Raw genomic sequence first — 14,671 nt, 5'->3', positions numbered from 1 at the left:
TTTCTCTTGTAGTCAAAAAGTCAGGGTGAGAACTGACAAATTTATCATAAAATTCTAGGCTATTTTGAATCTTCTAATTATTAGTCAAGACTCAACCCATAAAACTCCATCTTCAAACTTTTCCAGGAAGCTATGCTCCAAGACAACTGTTTCTCTTAAAATATAACACCAGGTCTTCCTTAGGGAAGGCGAACATTTTCCTTAATGAAGATGATTTAAAAGAACACAAATAGGCTGTACTCTCCCATACATGTTATAAAAACCCACATGAATTTTCTGTTTTCATAGGTCAAACAATGGTCAAATATTAGCAATTTCTTGTAGTTCAACCTAATGTTATTCCAGACAGGCTTACTGTTCCTTACAAAAAGTCATTTGTGAGACAAGTATGTTGAAGCCAAATTTCCCTGGATTCCTTCATTAAGTTTAAAATAGAAAATGCTACTCTGTCAATAGCAGATGAAAGACGAAAACTTGGTATTAGGCTATTTTCCAACCAGAGAAGTTGTGTATTGCATGCTACATAATTTCCTGAGACAATATTTGATACCTAAACTCAAGGTTTTACCAAACATATTCTTCTGGAAGCAGTTCTAAATATCTAAAAAGATTTATAAAACTATAAAACAACACCACTCTTCTATTATTGTTCATTTGTTTGCTTTTGGAAAATATTGTTTATTTTTGGAATATATAGTTATTTGCTTTGAAAATGCTTTTTATGTTAACTACAATGGGTATGCTGTTATTTTTAAATGAATTAATGAATAAATAATTTTTAACCCCAGTTTTAATGTCTAATATAGTGAATATCGATGGATATAACCCACACAAGTCAAAGCTCTGTGGAGTTTTCAATAATTTTTAAGAGTGTAAAATGTCTCTGGGACCAAAAAGTTTGAGAACCACCAGAGTAATTAAAAAGATAAATCAGAAAAAGAGAAGGGAAACAACAGACACAAGACATTTTATAAATCATACTCTTTATTTGGTCCTGAGGGAGCGTAGCCTAGACCTGCTTCTAATAAGGGAGTATCTGACTGGCAGAATATCTGAGGACCTCATCTCATTACTCACTTGGGGTGGGGTTAGGAGGGGAGTCTGGGGTTAGTACAGAGATTTCCATAGGCATATGTCTGTGTCTGATCCCATGTAATTTTTTACTACTCACAGGTGCTACAGAGGAACCTCTGGGCAAGAACAATGCTAGAGATTAATACAGCATGGCAACAGGTACTCTGTTGCATGACTCATTGATTTTAGATATAATTTCAAGGGTCATCAGGCATTTTTTTTTCCTTATCATAACAATCTTGAGAGATTAAGGAAAACAGAGGTGTTTTACTCTCAGCTTACAGATGGGGAAACAAAGACAGAAGATTTCAGGTTTTCACCCTAGAGGCATGCAGACTGTCGGGGCAGGTTGTGGAATTTAAGGAACCTGCTTCCAAACAGGGGGCTCTATCTACTAGGTCTGCGTCTTTAAAACTACTTTTTAGCGCTAGAAATATTTTTTATTAAGTGAAATCTTACCCAGACGCCCAAGATAGAGCAGAAGAAAGGGGGCTGGTTGCTGCACTTGAGGGAAAACTGCCACCTAGAGTCCCACCCACCCGTTTCCTTTCCCTCCGGACAATTCTTTCCCTTTGCTTTCCCATCCCTATCCCTCTCTTATCTTGGGACACCAGGCTACCCAAGACCTTTTCTTATTAATATCCCCCTTTATGCCAAGATCCTGCCTCCATCACTCTGCCTTCCTAGGCATCGACTTAAATCTGTTTACCTCATTTCCTCAAATACGCATGTATCTTGTAAAATATGAAGTGGTTTTTTTGTGCCTATGTGTTTAAATTACACAAATGGTGTTATACTATGAACCATGTTCTACTTCTAACTTTTGTCCTATTAAAAATCCACCCAGATGTTTAGCTCTACGTCTGGTTCCTTTTTATGTACATATGGTTCTATAATATATATCAATAAGCCATACTTATCTATTTTATTGATTAATCCAACACTCCATCAAAAAAAAAAACCCTCAAGTTTTTTGTTTTTTTTTTTTTGACATATCACCTTGGGGTCAGGAGAGAGAATTCCGGGGGGATAGTCATGGGGTTGTTCCATATACACAGACATAATCTTACCGAATGCTGCCCAACTGCCCTGCAGAGTGGGCCCTCCCATCACAGAACATGAGCGTTTCTCACTATTCCTTCAAACTTGCCTTCTTTTTCTAATATTCCATATGCTGTTGAGCGTTAGGTGTCATCTCATTATTGTCCTAATTAACATTTCTCCGATAACTATTGACGTTGAGCATTTCCTCAAACATCTGTTGGAGTTGGAGTTTTCTTGTCTGTGAAATTGTGTACAACCTCTGTACATTCTCCTACTGGTTTTTAGGTCTTTTTCTTGGGGACTTCCCTTTTTCTTTTCTACTGGAAATATGAATTCTTTTTAAGTTTTAGACATTTTAAATATCTTGCCCCAGTATGTGAACTTAGTTCATTGTATCTTTTGTTCAGTAGAAATCCCTTCAATGTGATTTTGTCACATTTCGCTGTTATTTTATTTTATTTTATTTTATTTTATTTTTACCTCTTGGGTTCTTATTTTTGAATCCTATATGGCAAATTACTTTGTTAATCCCTAGGTCACGAAGATATCCTCCTAGATTTTATTCTTTGTTTTATGGTTTAACTGTTCACATTTACATCTTTAATTTATTTGGCATCCACCTATGTATATGGTATAAGGTAGGAACCCAGCTTTAATTTTCTGCATTTAATGAGCTAATTTCCTGAACACCAGCTGTCTATCCTTTCTTTGTGGTGGCTCATTTATCATGTATCATATATTTTAATCCAATCCACGTTTCTATGTTTAATTACCAAATGTTATCCATTTACTATTACATTAGAACATTTCACCACTGTTATTTCATATTTTTAATCATGTTTATTTTTTTTATTGTTTTCGAGGTTTTCTTTTTTACTTCCTTCCTTCTTTCTATCAGCCACTACAAAATTTCTTTTAGCCTTAAAATCATGCATTCACTTTCGGTTCTGGTCATTGGTCATCATATTATGTTTCTCTTTCTCTAATAATTTCTTAAATGTATCTATATACCTCTTCCCTTAAAATAAGACACATACTTGGTCTCCTCCTTCCTCCCCACTTTAAAATGACATGTCTAGATTTGTAATTCTATACTGCTCAGCTATTATTTTTGTTTGCTTTATTGTCACGCCTCTTTTCAAAAAGAGAAAACTAGCATTTGGTAAGCTATTCACTCATACTCTTCCTTTCTATCTTGTTGCTACTTCCTGTATTTATTCCTCTTATTATTAAAATACAAAGAATGTCTTTGTGTGATATGTTTTCAGGTTTCTTGTATGCATGAGAATATATTTATTATACCTTGACATTTAAATGAGAGTTTAGCTGGATTTTTTCAATGCAGTTTTAAAAATTATTTAACTTCAACATTTTCAAATAAAGGCTCCTTTGTCTTGTGTCCCTTCATTTAGCTCTCTCTATTACTTGCCACCGAAAGCCTAATTGACCTATAGCGACAGGATGTAACAAAGAGTGGGGAAGGCTGAGTGGAAGGGAAGAGCTCACAAAGTGTAGGGACACAGGCTTCAGAAGCACAGACACAGATGTGAGTTGAACATGACAGAGAATTACCAGAAGAGAATAAAAAAAAAAAAAAAAATCCACAAACTAGGGCAGTGACCCGGGTTTGTTAACACAGGAAAAATAAATCCCCCGGTTTTTCAATATGTTATGGTAATCCACGAATCTCCTCACTATATTCATGAGTTGTATCCAAGAATCCACTTAAATTTCAGGAGCTGATGGCCAGATCGTGCTGTTTCACATGACTTATTATACCTCGGGATTTTATGGCAAAAAGAAGCTGAGGGAAGAAAAAATATATATATTTACAAAAATTAAGATAAAATTCACCATGGGTTCACTATTTAGTCAATAAATATGAATTTTGATGTTCTGTTGCATGGCACATAAATGCTGATACCGGCCTTTCACTGAAGATCATACCTTTATCGTTATAAGATGCTTTGCATTTGATTCAATGCTGTCTGATATTATTACAGCACCTTCTGCTTTGTTTTTGTTTGCATTTGCCTGTTACATCTTAACTTATCCTTTTCCTTTCAACTTTTCTCAGTCTCTTAGATGTATATGTCTATATGTCAAGACGTATGTGTCTATACATCTCCATGTCAAGAAACATGTTGGAATCTGGGTATACAGTGATGAACACAATAGACACATACATATCTGCCCTCATGGACCCTACAATCTCCAGGAACAGCAGACAGGAAAGCAGTTACCACTCCACACCCAGAAACTAGCACAATGCCTGGCACATAAGAAGACAGGAATAAATAGACATTGCCTGAATGAACTCATTTTTAAAAAATTAATTACTAATGGGCTGAAACTTACGTCCACACAAAAACCTGCACATGGATGTTTGTGGCAGGTTTATTCATAAATGCCGAAACTCAGAAGCAAACTACCTGTTGTTCAGGAAGTGAGTAAATAAAATATGGTATATCAAGACAATACAATATTATACAATACTAAGAAGAAATGAGCCATGAAAAGACATGGAGTGAAATTAATGCATATTACTAAGTGAAAGAAATCAATATGAAAAGGTGACATATCATATGATTTCAACTATGTAACATCCTGGAAAAGATCAGTGGTCAGGGCATGGGGCAGGGATGAATAGGCAGAGTACAGAGGATTTTTAGGAAAGTGAAAATACCACTCTGGATGACATTGTCATGGTGGATACAAGTCATTATACATTTGTCCCATAGAAGGTACCAGGCCAAGAGTGAACCAAATGTAAACTTCGAACTTTGGGGGCCAATGATCTGTCAATGTAGGTTCACTGATCGTCACAAATGTATCCCTCTGGTGGGATGTTGATAATGGATGAGGCTATGCGTGTGTGGGGGCAGGGAGTATATGAGAAATCTCTGTACCTTCCCTCCCTCTGTTTTGTTGTGAACTGAAAACTGCTCTTTTGTAAAAAAATAAAATAAAAAAAAACCAATTAGCCAATCAGAGTCTTGCTAGTTCTTTGAAGGAGAATTACACAAAGCTAAAGGAACATCTAAAAGAGAGACTTAATCTAGGCATGAGAATGTTCCCGATAAGTGACTCTAGCTCAGGATGTCAAACAATAAATCAAGAAAAGAATGTTCCAGAAAAAAGGGAACCGAATTTGTTTCTATTTTAGTTTGGCTATACTTTCTAGTTTTGTTTAGAGGGTAACATTTATAAAGTAAATATATAAAATGGAACAAGTGCTATAAATAAAAATTTCTGGCTACCATGAGGACCTGTGATAAACAAAACAAGGCAAGGCTAGGCAATCAGGAAGAGGCTCCCCCCACAAAGTGCCACTTAATGGATTGATTATGTAAATATAAGATGAACAAAGAGGTTTATAAACCAACTAGAAGATCTTTTCATCATCTCTAAAATGAGATTTCCATTTTTGGGGTTTGCTATGGAAATTAGAGAATGACAAAACTGCCTTAAATCCAGTTTCAAGCAAGACAATAATCACGTGTAAAAAAAAAAAAAAAGAAAAAAGAAAAGTAAGGGTCCTAGTACAGTTCCTACCACACATTTGGCATTCAATAAAGGATTGTTGCTGTGTTTCTTATTATAAGCAGACAAGTTAAAATGTGGTGTCTTCTATAAAATGTGGTACTATCTATCTTACAAGACTCTTTAGAGAATTCAATTTTAAAATGTGCATAGAGCATATATTTCTGTGTTTAGAATTCACTAGGCATCAAAAGTATCACATTTCATACATAGATGTACATAAGTAGGTTTTAGGTAGGTAGGTCTCCGGACAGTCACAGGTACTGGTAGCATAAGGAAATTCAATAGGATGGAGGGACAAGCTGACATGTGTTTGAGAATGTAAAGTGTTTCCGGCAAAGCTTCCAGAGGAGATGAGGAGCTATCAAAATTGAGAAGAAATGGAATGAGCACGTGCAGGGGACATACAGTGTTCACAGCAAGGACTTCGCAGGGACAGAGATGCTGTGACACTAACAGAGCCACAGGGCTTCTCAGCACTCAAACCTCGAAAACCAAGAGATTTCTATAATTCTATATTGAAGCCAGGGGATTAACAGAAATAAAGTAAAATTCAGTTACCTATAATATTACTCCTGGACTGAGAAAGAGCTCAAGTTCATGAAGACAGTAAACGATCCACATTGTCCAGCAGCTGAACACTCTGATTGTGCCTCCAACCTCAATTCATGACAGTGACTCTGGGGGGTCATGTGTTGGACATTCTACACTCGAAAAATTAGGCAAACTCTCCATACCTTCTAAGGCTAGCCATTAGAATCAAGATGAATAGACGGTTTTTACAGCTCAAAAATTAGGACTTTGAAAGTTCACAAAGGTAAAATACAAAAGACATCCAAGAGGAGAAAAATGAAGAAGTAATTAAGCTGCTGGCCTAAATGTCTTAGTATTTCTTATGAGGCTAGAAAGCGTAGAGAAAAATCTAGGAAGAATAATCTGCTACTGAAGTCCCTTGATGGATTTACTGGTCGGTGGGGGAAAGGGTAAACCTAGGGGAAAAAAAAGAAGAAATGGCATGTCTCCATAGAAGAGATGGTAAACACTTTAGCTAAATGCTGCTGTAATCATTTCTTATTGAAAAGGTAAGTCAGATGGGCTTACTGAAGTAAGCAATAAATACCCTCAAGTGCACAAACATCATGGAATTATGAATAAAAATCTGAGTAGGAGTGCCTATTTTTATTGCAACGTCTCTATGGAAGAATGCCAGAGATAAAGTGAAACTGGTCGGACACCATAAGCCTCTTAAAATGATAGCTTAGGGTTTGCTGCACACATACATACACAGTGGAAATAAAATGCTTCTTGGATTTTATTGGTTCAATCTATCCAGGATCATAAGTATGTAATCAGGTATGTTTCAGGATATTACATTTTAAAATAGCATTCTTATTTCATTTGCCTAATCTGTTATTGCCTTCCAAATCAGTTATTTGTGCACCTGACTTGGGCAATATGTAACCTCAGGTTTTCCTCTTGTATTCTGCAAACAATATAACAAAGGAAATAATCTGACACCATCAATTAAATATTAACTAAACATTTAGCAAGCAGAGAGTCTCGTTCAAGGCTAACACAATCCTTCCCTGGAAGCAGCAGATATTCAAAAAGCAAGAGCATATTTAAATTCAAAATAAGTTCTATTAGAGTAGACTGCTAAGGCAATAATCAAGATGACTCAGGGATGGACCCACTTTCAACATTATGTTCAGATGTAAAGACATTCTTAACCTACATCAGGTGCAGCATTGTCCCAATTTTCCATTTTGCCCCAAGCACCAGAAACCTGGTAAGGAACATATTATAAAAGAAATAAAAGTATATGTGTATACTGTGTGATATCTCATAATATATAAAGAGGGTTGCTTGAACTTGGTTACAGGACCCAGGTGAAGCGACAGAAATTGTCCTAAATCCCCAGTGCTTATTTATGTTGCATTTTAGGATAATATTACTTACATTTTCCTGATGCAAAGAATTCCACATATTGAACAAGCCTTTGAGAGCATGCCTACTATATGCTAGGAACTGATGTGCAAACATCAGATAAAAAAATAAAAGTTAATTTCTCTTTCTATTGTTAAAAACAGAAAACCACAGGCCCAAAATGGCATCACTTAAGTCAAGTCACCATATCTGAAATTAATACCCAAGCTACTTTCAGTTTCAAGCTCTCCAATAGTCTTAACTGGTCAGTCAGGAATTTTCTGGTCAGCACCAATGAGGTAATCTGTTACATGGCCTTCTCCATCCCCCAAAGGAAGATGAGGTAATCTGTATATTAAGACCCTGTGTCCTTTTTTTTTTCTTTTGTTAATAACTTCCTCACCATACCCTCTTTCCTACATACACCTATCATTTTGTACAACCCCCTTGAGCTCTTTCCTACTTGCTGGATGGAATGCTCCCTGAATCACAAACTACTTAATAAAGCCAATCAGATCTTCAGATTTACGTTATTGAATTTTGTTGTACTTTGAATTTTGTTTTTTAAAACTATCCTTGACATACAGATCAGTAAGGAATTGCGTTCAGCGATCAATAACAGAGGTGCACCTAAAGTGCGTGAGTGGCCGAAGATGGTATGGGGGTTTCTGAAGTTACCACGGACCTGGGCTTTTTTGATCTTTTCCCTCTACCATCCCTAATCCTCACCATCACAATCTGGCTGGTGGAGTTCTAGCAAGAAGGAAATACCGGCAGCAAGACCACCCTTCTGCTTGTTTAAGGAACTTTCCTCTCTGCCCCCTACAACGACTATCATTTGAAACAGGGCCACCCCTAGCTTCAAGGAAACCTGAGAAGCCTTTTAGTAAAAAGAGAATAGATAGTGAGCAGGCAATGAAAAGCTTCTGCCATAAGTAACAAAAATATCATGAACAGTATGACATGATGAGTCTGCTAGTGCTGGCTTTTCAGTGTCAAGCTTTATGAGAAGTTGGTTGAGTGCAGGAATCCTCAATAGGAAAAATTAACAGATGTCCTGAAGTAATCAGGGAGTCAGTTACACTTAGGGAATGTAAAGAATGTTCGTGTGATTGAAGAGGAGAAAGCTTGGGAAAGCTTAGCCTTACCTAAGGTGGGGGGGGGGGGGGGGAATCCTTTTATAGACAATATAGTATCGAGGTTAAAGCTCAGACTGGTGTCAAAACGCCTGCATGACCTTGAGAAATGAGCTAACTACTTTGTGTCTCATATCTGAAAAGGGAATAAGAATCATACCTACCCTCATTGGGGTGTTATGAATATTAACAGATAAAACAGGAGAAACCCTTAGAAAACATACTAAAATATAATCATTGTCCAATAAATAGTATCTGCTGCTAGCAGTCTGTGAATGGTCTTGTGTGTCTCTGCATAAGGAACAACAATCCCATTAACTAGGGATTTTGACTCACTAAAGGGTCTGGCTAATCAGATGTGTTTCTTAGGAAGATAACATTGTCTGGCATTGTAAGATTTCAACTGTTGTCAAGGAAGCTTAGAGGACATTTCATCTAAAACATGAGGTTCAGAACTAAGTCAAGGAAATCGGCTACATTTTAGATTTTTGATGATAATTCTACCATCGAGATGTGAGTTACACCTCACGACAACTTAACGAGCATGTTCTTTTTCTTTCAATGTTTGCCACTTTATTAAGTGAAATGATAATTTCACTTAATGCTTATTTTGTTACTTGAAATTCTTTTTTAGTATTTAATTTTTTCAGAAGTCTATTAGCCTTGTATTTCCTACGTATGTGTATCTGTTTACATCATTTTCCATTTACCTGTTAAAAACCATGCTTCTCCTACAGTTTCAATGAGCATTTCATATATAAATGTTTTTAGCCACTTGCATGCCCTATTAGTTCCCAAAATTAAAGTCTGCATGGGGGGAGAGGTCAAAAGAGGAGCTCCCCGATTTAATTGGTGATAGACCAAAAAAGAGGCGGCGATAGAAGACATTCTGAGGAAGAACGGTATTGTGGCAAAAGCCATGTAAACCCTCCTCCCAAAGTCAATGATATTTTCAGTCAATTCCACAGGGCTTCAAAATATTCTGAAAAGTATATTTATGGAGAGAAGAGTAGCACTTGCTGAGTCCTGCTTTGAGGTCAATGGCGAGTAAAATCAGAATTTTCTCATAAAGAAAACCAATCATAGGTTACCTTGTTAAGGTTATTCTCGTGCATTTTATATAATTGATGTGATTATAAATTGAAATATTTTCCATTATGGCTTCTAAGTGGTTATTTCTGGCATATAGACAAGCAATTTTAAAATCCAGTTTTAATGGAGTCTTAGAAATCCTGAGTTTTTCAGTTGATTGTCTTGAGTGCTAATGATGAGTTTAGTAATTATAATTCTCGATTATGCTAACCCAATGAGAGGGGTATTATTTAGATAAAAGGGAAAGAATAGTAATTCATAAATTAGTGGACCAGACTTTTAGTACTTTTATTCTCCTTGAAATATTAATGTCTCCTGTCAACTTAGAGTTAAAATAGGCTTCTAGGAGCTGTAATTATTACCGTGAATGGTCACATATCTTCACAACATTTACTCACAAACAAATTTTATTAAATCTATTTAGTATACAAAATATATGTCAGATTGGAAAACTTGTGGGTGAAGCTAAGATACCAAAAGCAAGAATTAAAGGAAAAGCTACTTTCCCTGCTCACAACACAACTGTCACAAAATATAGGAGGGTTTTTGTCCCATCATATTAAATAATTTTTTTTAATGTTAATTTATTTTTGAGAGAGAGTATGAGCAGGGAGGGACAGAGAGAGAGGCGGTGACAGAGGATCTGAAGCAGGTTCCGTGCTGGCAGCAGAAAACCCCATGCGGGGCTGGACTGGACTGGAACTCACAAACCCTGAGATCATCACCTGAGCTGACGTCAAAGGCTCAACCGACAGAGCCACCCAGGCGCGCCGTATTAAAGGATCCTAAGGCTGACTACACTCAGTTGGCACAGACCCACCGGTTAAGAACGCAGTTCCACAAGATTTCCCCTTACTTCAGATGACAATTGCAAATCCCAGATTATCAATGTATTTCTAACGAACCAGCTCTAGATTCCCCTGACCCCCTCTTTGTGTTTGATAATTTGCTAGAAGAGCTCACAGAACTGAGGGGAGCACGTTAATGACCAGGGGTTCCCCTGACCCCCTCTTTGTGTTTGATAATTTGCTAGAAGAGCTCACAAAACTGAGGGGAGCACGTTAATGACCACTGCTCATTTACTATAAAGAATATAATTCAGGAACAGCCAAATGGAAGCTATGCATAGGGCAGGGCATGTGCAGAGGGGCACAGAGCTCCCGTGTCCTCTCTGGGCCCACCACCCTCACAGAACCTCAGTGTGTTCACCAACCCAAAAGCTCTCCAAACCTCTTTAGTTAGGGTTTTTATGGAGGCTTCATTACATAGGCACGATTGATTAACTCTTTGGCTGTTAGTAATTAACTCAACCTTCAACTCCTCTCCCCTCTCTGGAGGTGGGGATGGGGCGGAAAGTTCCCAACCCTCTAATCACATGGTTTAGTTCCCCTGACAACCACACCCCCATCCTTAGAGTATTTCCAAAAGTCATTTCATTAACATCAAGTCAAGTGTGGTGGAAAGGGTCTTGTTATGAATAACAAAAGGGGATCCTCTCACTTTTAGGTTCCAAAGTTGTGCCAGGGACAAATGTTAAAACAGAAGATGTTCCTATTGTTCTTATCACTTAGAAAACTACAAAGATCTTGGGAGCTCCGGCCAAGAGCATGGGAGGAAGACCAAAATACATGTTTCTTACTATATCATAATATCACAGGACTAAAACTTAAAGATAGTAAGTTGAGCCATATGCAATGTGCATTGTTCTGGTCCAATTGAATGCCCATCTTCAGAACATATGGAAATGAAAACCAGAAAACAGCAAAATTTAACCGAAATAGGATTTGGCCAAAAAGAACAAGATTATGTAGACTCTGACATACTTTGATTAAAAATAGTCAAATCATTTGAAAGAACCATCTATTTTTTGTTTGTTGGAAATATTTTTTTCTTATTATATATGGTTAAAAAAGCAAACAGGTAACCAAGCAACACGTGTAGCTCCAACTGTGTGTTCATATGTTAACAGAGATAATCTCTAGATTAGAGATTCACAAGTAATGGCCTTTTCTTTCTTTTTGTTCGCTTAGATTTTCCAGATTTTTACGGCAAACCTCTACAAATTTTGACGTCAGAAAAAAATATTAAGTTAAAGAAAACCTACCACAATGCCGCTTTTCAGTTTCCTTAATTCCATATTAAAAGAAGAAATTTAGATAGATTTAAGATAAAGGTAAGTTAGACCATCTAGGTGAGAATTTCTTATCAGAGAAGCACCACACATTTTGAAAAAGCATAAAATCATTGTTAAAATTGCATCACTATTTTTAAGTGAGCTCCAAATCTTGAGAAAATGGGATTCCTCATGAGAGAATCTTCATGTTCTTTATTGTTCCAGCTCAGACAAATGGGCTCACCAGAGTTGCTTTTTTCAGGATTGTTTTTTTGTTGTTGTTTGTTTGTTTGTTTGACAATTTGTTGACCAGGAAAACAGAGTTAAATGAAAACGATAGCAGAAATTGCGGGGGAGGGGGGGTTGCGCATTCAAGGTGTGGGTCATTTCTTGCTTCATTTCAAATCAGCTTCTTATCTAAAATCAAATTCCTTTTTTGGTCCTTTCTTTAACTATCTTTCAACTATTGTGCTCTGTGTTTTTAAATTCATTTACAGCTTAAAGATTTATTTGAGTTTCTCCATTTGCCTAGCAGGAAAATGCTACATGACTTTAAAATACATATAAAATTTTACTTATTGATAGTCACTTATGGAAATGTCTTTTTTTTCTCTTAATTTTTTTTTTTATGTTAGAGATTAAGAGAGTGAGCAGGGAAGGGGCAGAGGGAGAGAGAAAGAATCTTAAATAGGCTCACACTCAGTGTAGAGCCCAATGTGGGATTCGATCCCATGACCCTGGAATCATGACCTGAGCTGAAATTAAGAGTCAGACATTCAATCCATTGAGCCATCCAGGTGCCCTGAAAAAAGTTAGAAAACTAACTTTTCCCGGTGGCTCAGTGGGTTGAGCATTAGACTCAATTTTGGATCAGGTCATGATCCCACAGTTCTTAGGATCAAGCCCCACATATGGCTTTGCACTGACAATGCAGAGCCTGCTTGAGATTTTCTCTTTCTCTCTCTCTCTCTCTCTCTCTCTCAAAATAAATAAATAAACATTAAAAAACCAACTAAGAATTAATTTTTCCCTTTTGATAGAGTCTCATGAATCTTAGATAAAACTTATAAAACATTCTTTTTTTTTAGAAAGTGCAAGTGTGAGCTGGGAGGGGCAGAGGGAGAGAGAGAAAAAGAGAGAGAGAGAGAGAGAGAGAGAGAGAGAATTACAAGCAGGATCCATGCTCAGCGAGGAGCTTAGGGAGAGCTCAATCCCAGGACCCTGGGATCACAACCTGAGCCAAAATCAAGAGTCAGATGTTCAACTGACTGAGCCATGCAAGTACTTCCTGAAACATTTTTACTGTAGTCTCTTTTTTCATGTAAATGTAGAACTTCAAGTAACCTATGTTAATCCAGTAAACATAGAATAATCAAGTAAAGGAGGAAATCTCATTAGTCCCGTTACTATTTTGTTTCTCTGTCCTATTACTTTAGTTACATCCTGGATGCAGACGTAGGAAGTCCGTTTTAGAATGCCCGTTTGCTCCTGCTGAGATATTTGTATGGGCAGTTGTGGTGGGAAAGTTATTTTCATAGACCGTCACTGCCTCTAACCAAAACTGAAGGAGCATTCAAGTCAAATTTTGTGGAAAACGAGCCCATAGTGTCATTTGAAAGTGAACGTTAGTCTTGCAGGTGTTCACTTAATTACACAAGGAGGACATTAGACTGAGGTAGTTCTAATACCTTAGCAACCAGCTTAAGCAAACCAAAACCTACGCCTAAGATGCGTCAAGGTTAAGAACTCAAAAGCTAAGAACAACCTACCGCAAGTAGCCAGCCTGGCTTTTCCAAATAAGGCAGATGCTGACGCTCTAGCCAAACTAAGTATTTTCCTGCTGGGCTTCTGCCTCTTCTCTTCACAAGCAGCTTCCCGAAGCTCCTGTCAGCAAGGTGCTTCCTACTACCTCGGTTTGGGGCCGGCCCATGGGAATCAAGTTTGGCTCCGATAAACGTAGGTTGTTGACTAGGCCTCAGTTTACCTTTAAACACGGGGAAAAGTCAACTTCTACCCTTCCTATTAGCCACAGCATGAGTGACTATGGCACTTTTTGGGGAAGAGTGGCCGTAATCAAATCTTTATTTTTGTAACTGTATAAATGGGATCCAAATGTGTCCACCACTAGTTTTTCAAAAAGAAACATTCTATAAATAAGTAAACTGCATCTGCTCACGGATGCATGTATGGACTCCCTAGATGTCTCACTGGGCTTAATTATAGACCATTCACAGTAATACATTTTTAGTATAAAGTGTAACATAATGTTAAGCCATTTTAGCTTTTGCACATACATGTTGTACTTCTGGCTGAGAGTGAAAAAAAAAAAAACTTCATGAATTTGCATATCATCCTTACACAAAGGTCGTGCTAATCTGTACACTGGTCCAAATTTAGTACACGCACTGCCAAAGCAAGCCCAATATGGCACTTTTAATAAAAGAGAACTTTGAAATACTGTAAAACAATGTTACATTGGCATTTTGGGTGACTCAATGGTCAAAGTTCTCTGTCTCCAAAACACTTGAAACTTTAATTTCTTCTCTTTTCTCTGCATAAACATTCAATTATCTGGAAAACTCTGACTAATTAAATTGCTGTAGAGTTTATTTTTGCTCCTCCACTTGGGATAAGCACTGCATATCAAGAACCTCTAACTGACATTTCTGTGCCCCAGATCTGTATTGACAATTACTCAGTCTTTTGAGAGACAAAGACCCAACGTTCTATCCCGACTAGGCAA

General features: G+C 37.2%; 1 non-coding gene across 1 annotated transcript; it reads right to left on the bottom strand.

Moving 5' to 3' along the window:
- Window positions 1–14,245: 14,245 nt before the first annotated feature.
- LOC113602071 (U6 spliceosomal RNA) lies at window positions 14,246–14,347 on the bottom strand. Its single transcript, XR_003423448.1, has one exon. It is a non-coding gene; the product is annotated as a U6 spliceosomal RNA (small nuclear RNA).
- Between the last annotated feature and the right edge of the window lie 324 nt (window positions 14,348–14,671).

This window comes from Acinonyx jubatus, chromosome B3 (assembly GCF_027475565.1).
Source record: "Acinonyx jubatus isolate Ajub_Pintada_27869175 chromosome B3, VMU_Ajub_asm_v1.0, whole genome shotgun sequence".
NCBI lineage: Eukaryota > Metazoa > Chordata > Mammalia > Carnivora > Felidae > Acinonyx > Acinonyx jubatus.
This window is presented reverse-complemented; position numbering and strand designations above follow the sequence as displayed.